Consider the following 15,439-nt stretch of genomic DNA (forward strand, 5'->3'; position numbering starts at 1 on the left):
ATTTATATGTCCCTATTCCTGGGCTTTTCCATTCTGTCCCATAGATCTATTTGTATATTCTTTCACCAATACCACTCTGTCTTGATTACTGTAGTTTTATAGTAAGTTTTGAAGTTGAGTAGTGGCAGTCCTGCAACTTTATTCTTCAGTATTCAGTTGGGTATTTTAGGTCTTTTGCTTCTCAATATAAACTTTACAATCAGTTCGTTGATAGCCACAAAATAACTTGCTGGGATTTTTACTGGGATTCTATTGACTGTATAGATCAAGTTGGGAAGAACTGACATCTTCATAGTATTGAGTCTTCCTATCCATGAATATGGACTGTCTTTTCATTTATTTAGTTCTTCTTTGATTTCATTCATCAAAGTTTCATAGTTTTCATCATATAGATCTTATACACACTGTTTTGGATTCATACCTATGTATTTCATTTTGGGGCTGCTAATATTGCTATTGTGATATTAATTTCAAGTTTCACTTGTTCATTGTTGGCATATAAGAAAATGACTGGCTTCTGTATAATAACTTTGTATCCTCCCACTTGCTAGAATCATTTATTAATTCCAAGAGTTTTTTGTTGATTCTTTAGGATTTTCTACATTGACCATCATGTCATCTGTGAACAAAGATAGTTTTATTTTCCCTTCCCAATCTGTATGCCCTTTATTTCCCTTTCTTGTCTTATTGTATTCACTAAAAATTCCAGGATAATGTTGAAAAGGACTGATGGGGAGGGACATCCTTGCATTGTACCTGATCCTAGTGGAAATACCTCTAGTTTCTCACCATTAAGTATGGTGTTAGCTATAGACTTTTTGTAGATATTCTTTATCAAGGTGAGGAACTATATAAATATAGAATATTAATAATATTATTAATAATAATATAAATGTAATATAAATAAATATAATATAAAATATAAAAATATAATGTAATATATAATAATATAATATAAATAAATATAATATAAAATATAAAAAGTAATATAAACATAATATAATATATAATAAATATAAATATAAATAATATAATATAATATAAATATAAATATAATATAAAATAATAATAATAATACATTAGTATTATCATTCAAGTGTTAATACACATATTTTTGAACCCACTCTAATCTGGTAACAGAGCCAATCATGGAAAGATGAATTACTTATTTTCTTGCTTTACCTACTTGTATTATGACTGAAATTTACATTATTTCATTTAATTAGAAGTTGAAATAAAAATGAACTCGCATGAGTCAGTTATAAAAATGGGAGAGAAAAATTAAAACATAAGTAAGTTTTGTATTCATCATTTAACTATTTTTATCTCATTTTATTTTTTTACATTTTTTTTAAACTTTTTTTTTTTATTTTTGAGAGACAGAGACAGAGCACGAGCGGGGGAGGGGCAGAGAGAGAGGGAGACACAGAATCTGAAGCAAGGCTCCAGGCTCTGAGCTGTCAGCACAGAGCCCCACGTGGGGCTCGAACCCATGAAACCACAAGATCATGACCTGAGCCGAAGTCAGACGCTTAACCAACTGAGCCACCCAGACACCCCCATCTCATTTTAATGGAAGAGAAAGTTAGTCTTTTTTCCTTCCTTCAGCTGTGATTTCACTGTAGTTTTGAAAGCTAATAAATAAGCCATTTCTGGGCTTTCTTTTTCGATGAGGAAACATTAAAAAAAAAAACTATTGCTTAAAACATCGTTCTGTCGTATGAGGAACAAATACATCAGAATCCAGTGATTAGACTATGTTTGCAACAATTGTTTGTTACGCCTGGGACTTTTTAGAAACAAGTATACTGTTATTCATATAATCTAAACTTTGCATTTTTCTGTTTTCAGGTCAAACTCCAAGAGTTTGAGGTTGAATTTTGACGGAACACCCAGATGTCCTCAGCTGTCATGAGGAGCACTTACCATGTTTGCTTGGACATTTTCCCCATTATGTTGGCAGATACTTCGCTATTGACACAGGAAAAAACAAAGGATTAAAGAGTTGACCTATCAGTCACTGAAGTGTAGGGCCAATATAACCCTTGACCTGTGTGATCTGTATCCTTTTAGAAAGAAGACATTTTTTCACATGTGACTAATAATAATAATAATGATGATGATAGTAATAATAAGAAGAAAAAGAACAGACTCCTATTGGGCACCTACTACCCAAGTACACGAGTATGTACGTACACACACACACACACACACACACACATTCTGCTTCTTCTTTCCACCATAGTTGTTATCACTTCCTCACACACCCATTTTCCTCCTTCTTGGTGAAAAACTGGTATAGGGGCTTCCGGGAGGTCTATGGAAGTCTTTGAGATGCATTGGTTTGGTATGAAGTACCCTCAAGGTCTGCAAATGTGACTTTAACCAAGGGATCTTCAGCTTGAACCAAACGTTTGCAGCATTACCTAAGGCATTGTTTGCACTCCAAAAAGAAGGATCAGCACGGGAAGAGATGATGCAAAGGACTTGCTGGAAGTTTGGGGGGAAAAATGTCTTGGTTAGTTAGAGACTTAACTTCTCTCCTATACATCAAGCACAAAAAATTAAAAAATAAAATTAAAAAAAATAACAGCCCTATAAATAGAACAAATGTGGAAATACTGCAGGACTGAAAATCTCAGCCCATCGCGACTGCCAGTCTTAGGGAGCTTCCAGAGGGGAGGTTCCAGAAGGAATTACTGCTATTTGCTCCCAGAAAAAAATTAGGGGGAAAAAAGGTTCCCTTAACTGTTGTTAACTGCCAAAATGAATATCAAGAGCTTCTTGGGAAGTTTACACACGTATGGAGAGAAAAAGGAGACAATGACAGCGTTTAGCTTTCAGTGAATTACCTTTTGTAATTTTCTCAAGTATAACAAATGTTGAACATCTCAGAGGAATAAACTCTAAGACTTGGAAAAGCTGGACACCAACAAGATGCACCTTTTTCATCTTTATCAGGTTAAGATGATCTAAATAGCTCCTTCCGTTTCAAATGTCTATGGACGCCCCCGAAAGGACAGAGTCACTGGCAGTGTGTACCTAGACCTGGTTGTGTCACTGCGCTTGGGTAAAGCATTTTCATTAAGCCCTGTGCTATGTTCCGTGGCACTATTGATGAACTTAGGTGCTACCCTAGTCAATCAATTTCATGATCAATACATTTAGACGATGGCTTTGTAATTTGTAGCTGAATTGGCAAGTTATTTTACTGGATTGATTGAATCAACTTGCAACATGAAGGCTAGAGGGAAGAGGTTGCATGCTTACCGAGAAGAAAACGGGAGAGAAATGATCGTACTCTCACAATTGATGAAGATCGTCACTTGTTTGTAATGAGAAATCCCATACACTTTGGGTTTCTTTAAAATGATTACTGAACTTGTTTGTAACTACTCACTTTTATGCTCAACATCAGGCAAGGTATAGGTATGCAAAACTGAACAAACCATTGTAATTTTTGCCCTCATGGAGCTGATAGTTTAGATGACAAGAGAGAGGGTTTGAATACATAATTAGACAAATATATACACATGATGAGTGTGATTTACTTTATACTTAAAAAATGAAGAGAAAGCATTTTTTTTAATTTTGAAAGAGAGAGAGAGAGAGAGAGAGCAAGAAGGGGAGGAGCAAAGAGAGAGAGAGGGAGGAAGAGAGAATCCCAAGCAGGCTCTGCATTGTCAGCACAGAGCCTGATGCAGGGCTCGAACTCACGGACCGTGAGATCATGACCTGAGCTAAAGTCAACAGTCTGACGCTTAATCGACTGAGCCACCCAGGTGCCCCCAGAAAAAGCATTTTTTTTTAAAAGAATGCAAAGTAGCTTTAAATTTTTTCTTTTCTTTTTCTCCCTTCCTTCCTTCCCGCCCCCTCCTCCTCCCCTTGTTGCTTATTGGAGAATGTATAAGTTGAAGGAGATTGGAATATATCAATATGAGGGAAACCTAAAGGACAACGTGAACACTTTCCTCAAGTAGAAAGCATGGGAAGAAGAATAACAAGATGTAGGAAAGGAAGTGAAGAAAGGAAGGAAAACCACCAAAGACCCCGTGAATTCTGTTTAAAATATTTGATAATAGAAACTAATGGCAGAGTTGGTAAGCTTAGAGAAATAAATCCAGAAGAAGGAAATCACTTAGGAAGGAAGATTCTTGGGGCGCCTGGGTGGCTCAGTCAGTTAAGCATCTGACCCAGGTCACGATCAGGTCATGATTCGGTTCAGGTCATGATCTCACAGTTTGTGAGATCGAGCCCCGCGTCAGGCTCCACGCTGACAATAAGGAGCCTCCTTGGGATTCTCCCTCTCCCTCCCCCCACCCCCACTCTGCTCTTCCTTCACTCATGCTCTCTCTGTCTCTCTCTCAAAACAAATAAATAAACATTATTTTTTTAAAAGAAAGAACAGTCTTAATTTTTCTCTAAGTGGACAGTTTTGTTTTGTCTTGCTTTATTTTGTTCTGAAACTGTTCTCGCAGAGTGTATGTTATTGGCAGAATCTTGGATGGAGTAATTAGTTACTGGCTCAGAGGAGTGAACTGTAACGCCCATGGTCATACAGGCAGAGCTGGGTCGGGCCTGCCTAAACTGGGGTTCTTTTCACTGTATTGCTTCCCTTCTGGGTAGAGAAAGCTTTGCAGATGCCGTGCCTCGCTATTTGTAAAAGGACATCTTGGTTTACAGGTGAACAAACTGTAGAATTTGTCTACAATTTCTGACCTCTCCTGAGGGCCTGTGGTCACACTCCTTGGCTTCTGTCCAGCCCGTGGTCAGATTTACCTAGTGGGTGAGGTTGGGAGAAAGACCTGGGCCGCTGTGACTGTTTCGGCCTCTCCCTGGTAGCTGCCTGCAAAGAGCTTTGAGTTTCCGTGGGAGAGGCCTGGGACAGGCAGATAACCCACCTAAGTTTCATTTCTCCCAACAGCGTTAGCCACAACAAAGCTGGTGTTTCTATCTCATAGTGTGCGTCCTGCGAGCTCAGACGGAAGAGAAGGGTGGCAACTATTGGGGCTCCCCTAAGCCCAATATATTTTATTGAGAGACGTCTTTCCTAGTGGTTCAAAACATGGACACTGGAGCCAGATTAGCTGTGTTTGTATCCCAGCTCTGACACTTAACTAGCTGTGTGATCTTGGGCAAATCGCTTAACTGCTCTAACAAAATGAGACAAAAGTAGCATCCACGCCAACGTGTTTATGTCACAATGAAAAAAAAATTTTTCTTAGGTGTCTGACACGTAGGATAAAATTTTAAAAACCAGTGGTTTATTACCATGTACAAGGGACAATTTTTCAAGAAGCCTTTCAAGAAGACTGTGGATTTTTATTATACGCATATTTCAAATACCTATTTTTATATGGAAGCAGTGAAGTTTATGGTTAAAAGCATGGGGTCTGGGGCGCCTGGGTGGCGCAGTCGGTTGGGCGTCCGACTTCAGCCAGGTCACGATCTCGCGGTCTGTGAGTTCGAGCCCCGCGTCAGGCTCTGGGCTGATGGCTCGGAGCCTGGAGCCTGTTTCCGATTCTGTGTCTCCCTCTCTCTCTGCCCCTCCCCCGTTCATGCTCTGTCTCTCTCTGTCCCAAAAATAAATAAACGTTGAAAAAAAAAATAAATAAATAAAAGCATGGGGTCTGGAGTCAGACACCTTGGTTCAAATTTTAGCCTCACGACTTACCAGTTGTATGACTTTAGGCAAGTTACTTAACCTTGGATCTCAATCTTGTCACAGTGATATAAAGATACTGGCCGTACCCACCTTAAGAGATTGTTGTGGAAAATGACACTATTTATAATGTACTTATTAATCTAATAGTCATTATACATTTATTCAAGAAAATACCTACGTAAAAATGGAGTGGAATTGCTGGGGCCTGTGGTAACCCTATGTTTAACCTCTGGAAAAACTGCAAGACATTTTCCAAAGCGGTTGAAATATTTTACATTCCCACCAGCAGTATATGAGGGTTCTGATTTCCCCACGTCTTCACCAACAGTTACTCTCGCCCATCTGGTTTCTTTTAGCCATCCCCGTGGATATGAATCGGTAGCTCATTGTGCTGTTGACTTGCATTTCCCTGAAGTTGAATGATGTCAGGCATTTTTCTTATGTTGATTGGCCATTGGTATATCTTCCTGGAGAAATGTGTAATCAGATCCTTGTGCATGGTTCAACTGGGTTACTTGCCCTTTTATTACTGAATTATATTTTATATTTCATATATTCTAGAATTTTATAGATTCTAGGGGCAAGTCCCTTAACAGACATATGATTTGCTCTCATGCTTTTGGTGTCATAGCTAAGAAGTCTTTGCTTAACCCAAGTCATGAAGATTTACTCCTATATTTTCTTCTAAGCGTTTTCTAATTGTAGCTCTTATATTTAAGTTAATGATACCTTTTTTTTTTTAATTTTTTTTTTCAACGTTTATTTATTTTTGGGACAGAGAGAGACAGAGCATGAACGGGGGAGGGGCAGAGAGAGAGGGAGACACAGAATCGGAAACAGGCTCCAGGCTCTGAGCCATCAGCCCAGAGCCTGACGCGGGGCTCGAACTCACGGACCGCGAGATCGTGACCTGGCTGAAGTCGGACGCTTAATCGACTGCACCACCCAGGCGCCCTAATGATACCTTTTGAATTATTTTTTGTATACGGTGTGAAGTAGTAAATTCCCTTTTTTTTTTCCAGGTGGATATCCAGTTGTCCCAGAACCATTTGTTGAAGACGATTCTTACCCTATGGAATTAACTTGGCACTCTTCAGGAAAATCAATTGACTACAGGGCACCTGGGTGGCTCAGTTGGTTAAGCATCTGACTCTTGATTTCAGCTCACGTCATGATCACTCTGAGATTGAGGCCCAAGTCAACACAGAGCCTGCTTGGAATTCTCTCTCTCCTTCTGTCTCTGCCCCTCCCCTGCTCTCTCACACAGACACTCGTTCTCAAAATAAATAAATAAATAAATAAATAAGCATTTTAAAAATAAAGATAAAAAATAAAATCAATTGACTATAAGTGTGAGCCTTTATTTATGGACTCCAATTCTATTCCATTGATCTATATGTCTATCTTTATGCCAACATTACACTGGTTTTATTAGTGTATCTTTGTAGTAAGTTTTGAAATCAGAAAGAATGCGTCCTCCAACTTTGCTCTTCTTTTTAAATATCATTTAGGCTATCATGAGAACTTTGAATTTCCACATGAATTTTGGGATTAGCTTTAGGATTAGCTGGCAAAGAAGGCTGCTTGGATTTTCACTGAGATTGCATTAAATCTATAGATCAACGTGGCGAGTATCTCCATATAACAATATTAGGCTTTTTGAATCATGAACACAGTATGGCTTTCTACTTATTTACATTTTCTTTCCTGTCTTTCAACCTTGTTTTATAGCTTTCAGACTATACATTTTGCACTTTTTTGGTTAAACTTATTCGTAAGTATTTTATTTTATTTTTTGATATTTTTTTCTTTCCTAGAAAAATACAGTTAATTGATGTATATTGATCTTGTACCTGACAACCTTACTGAACTTCTTTATTCTAATAGTTTTTCTGTGTATGTATTCCTTAAAATATTCTATATACAAGATCCGTTCATGTAAAAATAGAAATGGTTTTACTTCTTCCTTTCTAATCTAGATACTTTTTATTTCTTTTTCTTGTCTAATCGCCCTGACTAGACCCTCCAGTACAATGTTGGAAGGAAGTAGTTAGAATAGATACCTTTATTTTGTTTCTGATCTTCGGGAGAAAGCATTCAGTATTATGTGTGATGTTAGCCGTGAATTTTTTGTAGATACCTTTTATCAGAAAGAGGAAGTTCCCTTCTATTTCTACTTTTTTAAGACTTCTGTAAGATTGTAGGTAACAGTCCCTCTTTCATACGTGGTTTAGCAATATGAATTTTCTCTCTTTTCACCTTGGTCGATTTGGCTAAAGCCTTGTCCATTTTGTTGATCTTTTTTAACAATCAACTTTTGGTTTTGTTGATTTTCTCTTTTGGTTTTGTATTCTCTATTTCGTTAATGTCTTCTCTGATCTTTATTATTTCCCTCCTGCTTTCTTTGGGTTTAGTTTCCCTTTTTTTCTAGTTCCTTAAGATGGGAGAATAGGTTGTTGATCGCGAGATCATTTTTATATAGGTGTTCAGAGCTATAAATTTCTCTTTAGTCACTGCTTTCACTGCATCCAATAGGTTTTGGTATATTTTATCTTCACTTTTATTCAGCTCAAAGTATTTTCTGATTTCCTTTGTGATTTCTTCTTTTACCCATTGGCTATTTAAAAGTACGTGACTTGATTTCTTCATATTTGTGAGTTTCACAAATTATTTGTGTTGTCGGTTTCTCATTTCATTCCTTTGTGGTCAGAGAACATACTTCGTATGGCTTAAATCCTTTGAAATTTATTGAGTCTTGTTATACAGCTCTGCATATGGTCTGCCTTGGATTGTGTTTGGTGTGCACTTGAAAAGAATGTGCATTCTACCGTTGTTCCGTGGAGTGATCCGAAGATGTCTTTTCTAAGTCGTCTATAGTATTGTTCGTATCTTCCATTTCCTTGTTGATCATCTATTTTTTTTCTAGCCACTATTAAACATAGGCTAGTGAAGTCTCCCATTATTATCATTGATGGCATATGTAGTTTTTATTTTCATTCTATAAATATTTCCTGCTTAGCCCTCTACCCATTTGCTATACTTGAATAGCATATGTAAACCTTAATGCCCACCAGAGGTCATCCACCTCTCTGCTCCTTTTGTCGACATGCACACCAGAGAGGGACACAAAACTTTGGGGATGGATAGGAGTAAGTGGGGCGGGGGGAGGCCCGGAGCTTGGTGGTACAAAGGATCAGCATGATACAGTAGTGGCAGACGTAAAAGGTCATGTCAGGTCAAATACAATGGAAGTCTGTATTGAGTTAAACTAGGAAATTTCAAAGCTCAGTCCGTACTCTAAGTTGTAGAGCAGAAATCACAGATAAGTATGATCTCATGGTTAATTGATTTTTGACAAGAGTGCCAAGACAATGCAATGAGAGACAGAATAGTCTTTTCAACAAATGGTGCCAGCCAAGGCAGCTAGACATCCACGTGCAAAAAAGAAAGAAAGAAAGAAAGAAAGAAGAAAGACAAAAGAAAGAAGAAAGAAAGAAAGAGGAGAAAGAAAGAAGAAAGAAGAAAGAAAGAAGAAAGAAAGAAGAAAGAAAGAAGAAAGAAGAAAGAGAAGAAAGAAAGAAGAAAGAAAGAAAGAGAAGAAAGAAAGAAGAAAGAAAGAAAAAAGAGAGAAGAAAGACAGAAGGAAGAAAGAAAGAAGAAAGAAGAAAGAAAGGAAGAAAGAAAGAAGGAAGAAAAAAAGAAGGAAGAAGGAAGAAGAAAGAGAGAAGAAAGAAAGAAAAAAGAAAGAGAAGAAAGAAGAAAGAAAGAAAGAGAAGAAAGAAGAAAGAAAAAAGAGAGAAGAAAGAAGAAAGAAAGAAAGAAAGAAAGAGGAAAGAAGAAAGAAGAAAGAAAGAAAGAAAGAAAGAAAGAAAGAAAAGAAAGAAAAAATACAAAAGAAATAAGAAGGAAGAAGAAAGAAGAAAGAAGAAAGAGAAGAAAGAAAGAAGAAAGAAAGAGAAGAAAGAAAAAAGAAAAAAAAAGAAGAAAGACAGAAGAAAGAAAGAAAGAAAGAAGAAAGAAAGAAAGAAATTAGACTCCTACTTCCCACCATATACAAAAAATAATTCAAAAGAGATCATAGACCCAAATGTAAGAGCCAAACCTATAAAACTCTTGGAAGAAAATAAAGGAGTAAAACCTCATGACCCCGGGTTAGGCAACGTCTTCTTAGAGACCACACCAAAAGCATAAGCAATTAAGGACAAAATACGTTAATTAGACTTCATCAAAATTAGACACTTTTGCGCGTCAACAGACGTCTTTAAGAAAATGAAAAGACAATTCACATAAGTGGAAAAATACTTGCAAATAATATATCTGATAGGGCGTTGTGCCCAGAGTAAATAAAGAACACCATTTAACAATTTTTTTAAAAAACCACACACAATTAAATGAGTTAAAACAGGGGCAAAGGATTGAATGGACCTTTCTCCGAAGAAGATATACAAATGGCCAACAAGCACTTGCTTAACATCATTAGTCATCAGGGAAGAAATGTAAACCAGAATCACAGCAAGCTTGCAGCACGGCCGCCAGTGTTGCCACCGCCTTAGCATTTTGGAATCAGGACAGCCGAGCCCATGCCCGGGCAGGGTAGAGGGTGGTGGGCAGGTCTGGCCTCCCGTCACCATGGACAGTTTTTCCTTTTCCTAAGTGGACTGTCAGCAATCCAGCCAGATCTGCTCTTTCACCTTCAAGGTAGAGGAAGAGGATGATGTGGGGCGTGTGCTGGCTTTGACCACGCTCTGCCTCATCAAGGGGGCCAAAGGTCAGTGTAATGTCCTAGAAGTCATGGCCGGGAACCAGGACCGCCAGGAGACTGCAGTCCCGGTGGCCAACCTCAAGTTGTCCTGAGTTGTCCTGAGTTGTCCAACTCACGCTCAGGTTGGAGGACGTCCAGCTTCAACCCCCTGTAACCTTCCATCTGGAGTCGGGTTCCGGGCCTGCGCGGATCGCGGGGCAACGCGTAAAGCAATGACATTTCTGATGAAGAAGAGAGTGAAGAGGGGAGTGAGGAGGAGGAAGCCGAGTTGTCCCCCCTCCTGCTTGCCAAGAGTCAAGGGGGCAGGCCCCAGCGTCCTTGAGTGGCAGTACCTCTTAACTTCTATTCTGACCCTCTTTCCCCACTTTACCTATGAGATCGGAGGTCAGCATCGGAAGCTCAGCACTACACATGTTTAATACTTCCCACATTTTTCGATAAAGGTTGAAATACAACGATGTGGAGTGGGGGTTTTTTTTTCTGCAAAAACAAACAAATCAACAACAACACGGCACTAGGATGGCTATACTAAAAAAGATGGACAAGGATAAGTGTTGACGAGAATGTGGAGAAATCGACACTTTTACACATCGACAGAGGGAATGTTAAAGGGCGTAGGCCCTTTGGGAAATAGTTTAGGTGTTCTTTCAATAATTAAACATACAGTTACCACACGACCCAGAAATTCTATCCTGAGCTGTATCCTCAAGGGAAAGCAGATGTCCGTGAAAACCTTGGACATGAATGTTCGTAGAAGCATCATTCATAAAATCGAAACTGGAAAAAAACTGGGGCGCCTGGGTGGCTCAGTCAGTTGGGTACCCGACTCTTGATTTTGGCTCAGGTCATGATCCAGGGTCGTGGGACTGAGCCTCATATGGGGCTTCGCCCTGAGCGTGGAGGCTGCTTAAGATTCTCCTTCTCGAAATGAGTCAGTCCAAAAAAAGGACAGATATCATATGTTTTCACTCATATGTGGAAGTTGAGAAACTCAACAGAAGACCACGGGGGAAGGGAAAGAAAAAGAATAGTTACGAACAGAGAGGGAGGCAAGCCATCAGAGGCTCTTAAATACAGAGAACAAACTGAGGGTGCAAGGGGGTGGCGGGGAAAACGGGTGATGGGCGTTGAGGAGGGCACGTCTTGGGATGAGCCCTGGGTGTTTTACTTAAGTGATGCATCACGGGAATCTACTCCCAAAACCAAAAGCACGCTGTATACAGTATATGTTAACTAACTTACTAACTTGTCCATAAGTGATATAAAAAAAATAAAATAATAAAATCCACAAATAAATAAAATAAGAAAGATTCTCTTTCTCCCTCTGCCCCTCTCCCCTGTTCTCTCGCTCACTTGCTCCAGCTCTCTCTCTCCCTCAAAGAAAAAAAATGGAAAAAACCATCAACTGAAAACTGGATAAACAAAATGTGGCATAGGCGTACAATGTAATATTATTTGGCCATAGAAAGGAATAAAGTTCTGACACCTGCTACAACATGAATGAATCTTGAAAACATTATGCTAAGTGAAGGAAGCCAGACAAACTGCCACGCAAACTGTATGCTTCATAAAAACCACTGAATTTCATATTTTAAAATATTGAACTTTATGTTCTGTGAATTACATCTCAATAAAGCTACCAGCTTTTAAAATACACATTGGGGCACCTGGGTGGCTCAGTCGGTTGAGCGTCTGACTTCAGCTCAGGTCACGATCTCACGGTCCGTGAGTTCGAGCCCCGTGTTGGGCTCTGGGTTGATGGCTCAGAGCCTGGAGCCTGCTTCCGATTCCGTGTCTCCCTCTCTCTCTGCCCCTCTCCCGTTCATGCTGTGTCTCTCTCTGTCTCAAAAATAAATAAAACGTTAAAAAAATTTTTTTAAATAAAATAAAATAAAATAAAATACACATAAGATCATTTCCCGACTCTTAAGAAAGTCACGCTTTAGCATAGATAAAATGGTCATTGCCGGTGTTTAGACTTGAGCCTCTGCCTTCACTTCTGACTCGAGAAGTCAGTGCATTCAGGATAGACTCCTGTTACCCACCGGGAAGACGATTGTGCTGTACATCAGGGTCATGCCATACCCCATTGTGCCAACCGTCTGCCCAACTGTGGGCATACACACAGTCGACACCCAGAAATTCTCATTGAACTACACTGGTTTCTACCAAATTCCCTCAGCTTGTCTGAGGGAAGCTCAGTTAGTCCCCTGCTGGATCACTCTGGTTCTAAGTTTTTTTAACGCTTATTTATGATTGTTGAGACAGAGAGAATCAGAGTGCAAGCAGAGGCGGGGCAGAGAGAGAGAGGGAGACAGGGAATCCGAAGCAGGCTCCAGGCTCCGAGCTGTCGGCCCGGAGCCCGACGCGGGGCTCGACCTCACGGACCGCGGGATCGTGACCTGAGCTGAAGTCAGATGCTTAACCGACTGAGCCACCCGAGCGTCCCTCTGGTTCTAGATACCAGTCCCATCTCCCTGGATGATTTACTATCTCAGAGATCTTTCTGTTTTCACTAACCTTCCTGGTGGATATGCGTCTGGCTTGTTCTAACTCAACCAAAGTCCATTTCTGACCATGCTGAGTAAATCTCCTTTCAGCTACCTGTCAAGTGACCTCATACGGCTGGAGAGGCAATATGGTCTAATACGAGAGCATAGCAGTTAAGAGCCCAAGCCCAGTCCAAGTCCTGTCTCCAGTTCAGATAAATAGCAAAGGTAGGTCTCTCCTTTCTCCCCCAACCTCCTCTTTTCTTTCCTTTTTAAAAATTAAGCATAATGTATTGTGAAACTGTTTTCCGTACAACACCCAGTGCTCATCCCAACAGGTGCCCTCCTCCGTGCCCCTCACCCACTTTCCCCCCCCCCACCCCCCATCAACCCTCAGTTTATTCTCAGTTTTTAAGAGTCTCTTATGGTTTGCCTCCCTCCCTCTCTGTCACTTTTTTTCCCCTGTTCCCCTCCCCCGTGGTCTTCCGTTAAGTTTCTCAGGATCCACCTATGAGTGAAACCATATGGTATCTGTCTTTCTCTGCCTGACTTATTTCACTTTAGCAGAAGACCCTCCAGTTCCATCCACGTTGCTGCAAATGGCCAGATGTCATTCTTTCTCATTGCCGGGTAGTACTCCCTCGTGTATACAAACCACATCTTCTTGATCCATTCATCAGTCAGTGGACATTTCGACGTCACGCTGCAGGAAGAATGATCTTGAAAAAGCGTGCCTCGGATCAGGCCCCTTCCTTGCTGAATTGCTACAACAGACCAAATGCTTCATGTCAGGTGCACTCCTAAGCTCCCTGTGTCTGTTGACGCCTTAAATATTCACAACAGTATGTATCCCTCTTCTCACTTTACGGATCAGCACGATGAGGCACGGAAAGGTTAAGTTGCTTACCCAAGGGAGCACATTCACTACCAAGACAGCATGGCTCCGGAGTCCTTGATCTCGGCATCACACCGTCCCCATGCCGTCCCCCTCTCGGCCGTTCATCCCACTGACAGTACAATTCTTACCGTGGTTTTCAAGGCCTATGTGATCTACTCCCTGCCTTGCTCGTCCTCTACCGCTGCCCACTACTTGAACTCCCCAGGCCCCAGTCCCAGGCCCGCCTCTTCCCCGGCACCTTTGCACTTTCAGTTGGCTCTGTAACGCGTCTCCTCCCCTCTCCCCTCCTCCACACGTCTGTCTGGCTGTTTAAATGTTACCATGCCCGAGATCTTCCCCCATCTTCCTTTCTTAGCAATACTCCCTCTCCAGCTCTCTCTCCCCAGCTGATTCCAGCAGCCTCCTCATTTTTGTTCCCGTCACTTCTCTCAATGGGTCTACCAGACCACGAGTGGCCTCCCCCGTTGGGCTGTGGGATCTTGAAGACAGGAGCTGTGTCTATCTCTCTGCTCTCTATCTGGCCCAAGGTCAGCACTTAATCAAAATTGGCTTCATGAACAATGAAGAACACTTCACCCGAACCTTTGTTACGGGACACGTCCACATATATTGCCATTACCCTGACCTTGTGAAACCAGGGCTCTGTTTTGTTCATTTGTGTGCCCCTGTGTCTAGTGTATTCACACCAGAACGCTTTAATATATACTGAATAAGGAGAATGGATAAAGGAGTGAGCCATTAAGGACCAGGATTTGCCAAGAAAGGCTTTATAGAAGAGGTATACTTAAATGCCTTACTTCAGTTGCCAAAAACATTTTTCAAGCATAAAAGATATGCATTTTTAAGGCTCCTTATGAAGCAAACAGTTCTTGCTAAATAACATATCAATCATTCAAATGTAACCGAGAAAATACCATATGGATACTTTTATTGCAAAAAAAAAAAAAAAAAAGCCACGGGTTTAAGTTCTATATGAACTTACAGAAAGAGAGAATTTTGCCAAACATTTAAGTAGTGACAAGGTGTTAATGTTGGTTTCCAAATCCCCAAAGTGGCAGACCATATATCTGAACAGGATCAAGGCCCAGCTGATTTAATCCTCAACAACAGTAGTTAGTGGGGATCAACTCCTTTTTAATTCAAATGAGTTGACGAATAAGACAGACATGGATGAAATGAGCTGTTGTATAGGCTGTTTTATTTTACTCAGACTTAACCTATAATTTATCTGAAGCAAAGAATGACTTGCTTCAGACAAATCTGTGAAGCCAGAGTGCAGGCTTAGAAGCCTAAGCTCTATCATTTACCTGCTGTGTGACTTCAGGCAAATTATTCTCTAAACGTTGGTTCCCTGGCTTATAAAGTGGGGATAATGGTAGTATCTGCCTCAGTGAATATAAAATGCTTCCTGTAGTGCCTGGCATGCAGAAATTCTTTACGGAGTGTTAGATATTGATAGTAGTGTTTTGGGTACTGGATTGGTCAAGAGATCTGAGTTCTAGTCCCCATTCTTTCGCTAACTAGTTGCAGGACTTTGGGCAAATTCCTTGGCCATTTTCTGTCCCAGGTTCCCCTTCGGAAAAGGAGGGCATTCCCATGACTATTTGTTTCAGATATCTGCTGCT

At 40.4% G+C, this 15,439-nt stretch overlaps 1 pseudogene; it reads left to right on the top strand.

Moving 5' to 3' along the window:
• Window positions 1-10,749, top strand: part of LOC123594352 — a 65,761-nt pseudogene extending 55,012 nt beyond the window's left edge.
• Window positions 10,750-15,439: the final 4,690 nt, after the last annotated feature.

The sequence above is a fragment of the Leopardus geoffroyi genome, chromosome X (genome assembly GCF_018350155.1).
Source record: "Leopardus geoffroyi isolate Oge1 chromosome X, O.geoffroyi_Oge1_pat1.0, whole genome shotgun sequence".
Classification (NCBI taxonomy): domain Eukaryota; kingdom Metazoa; phylum Chordata; class Mammalia; order Carnivora; family Felidae; genus Leopardus; species Leopardus geoffroyi.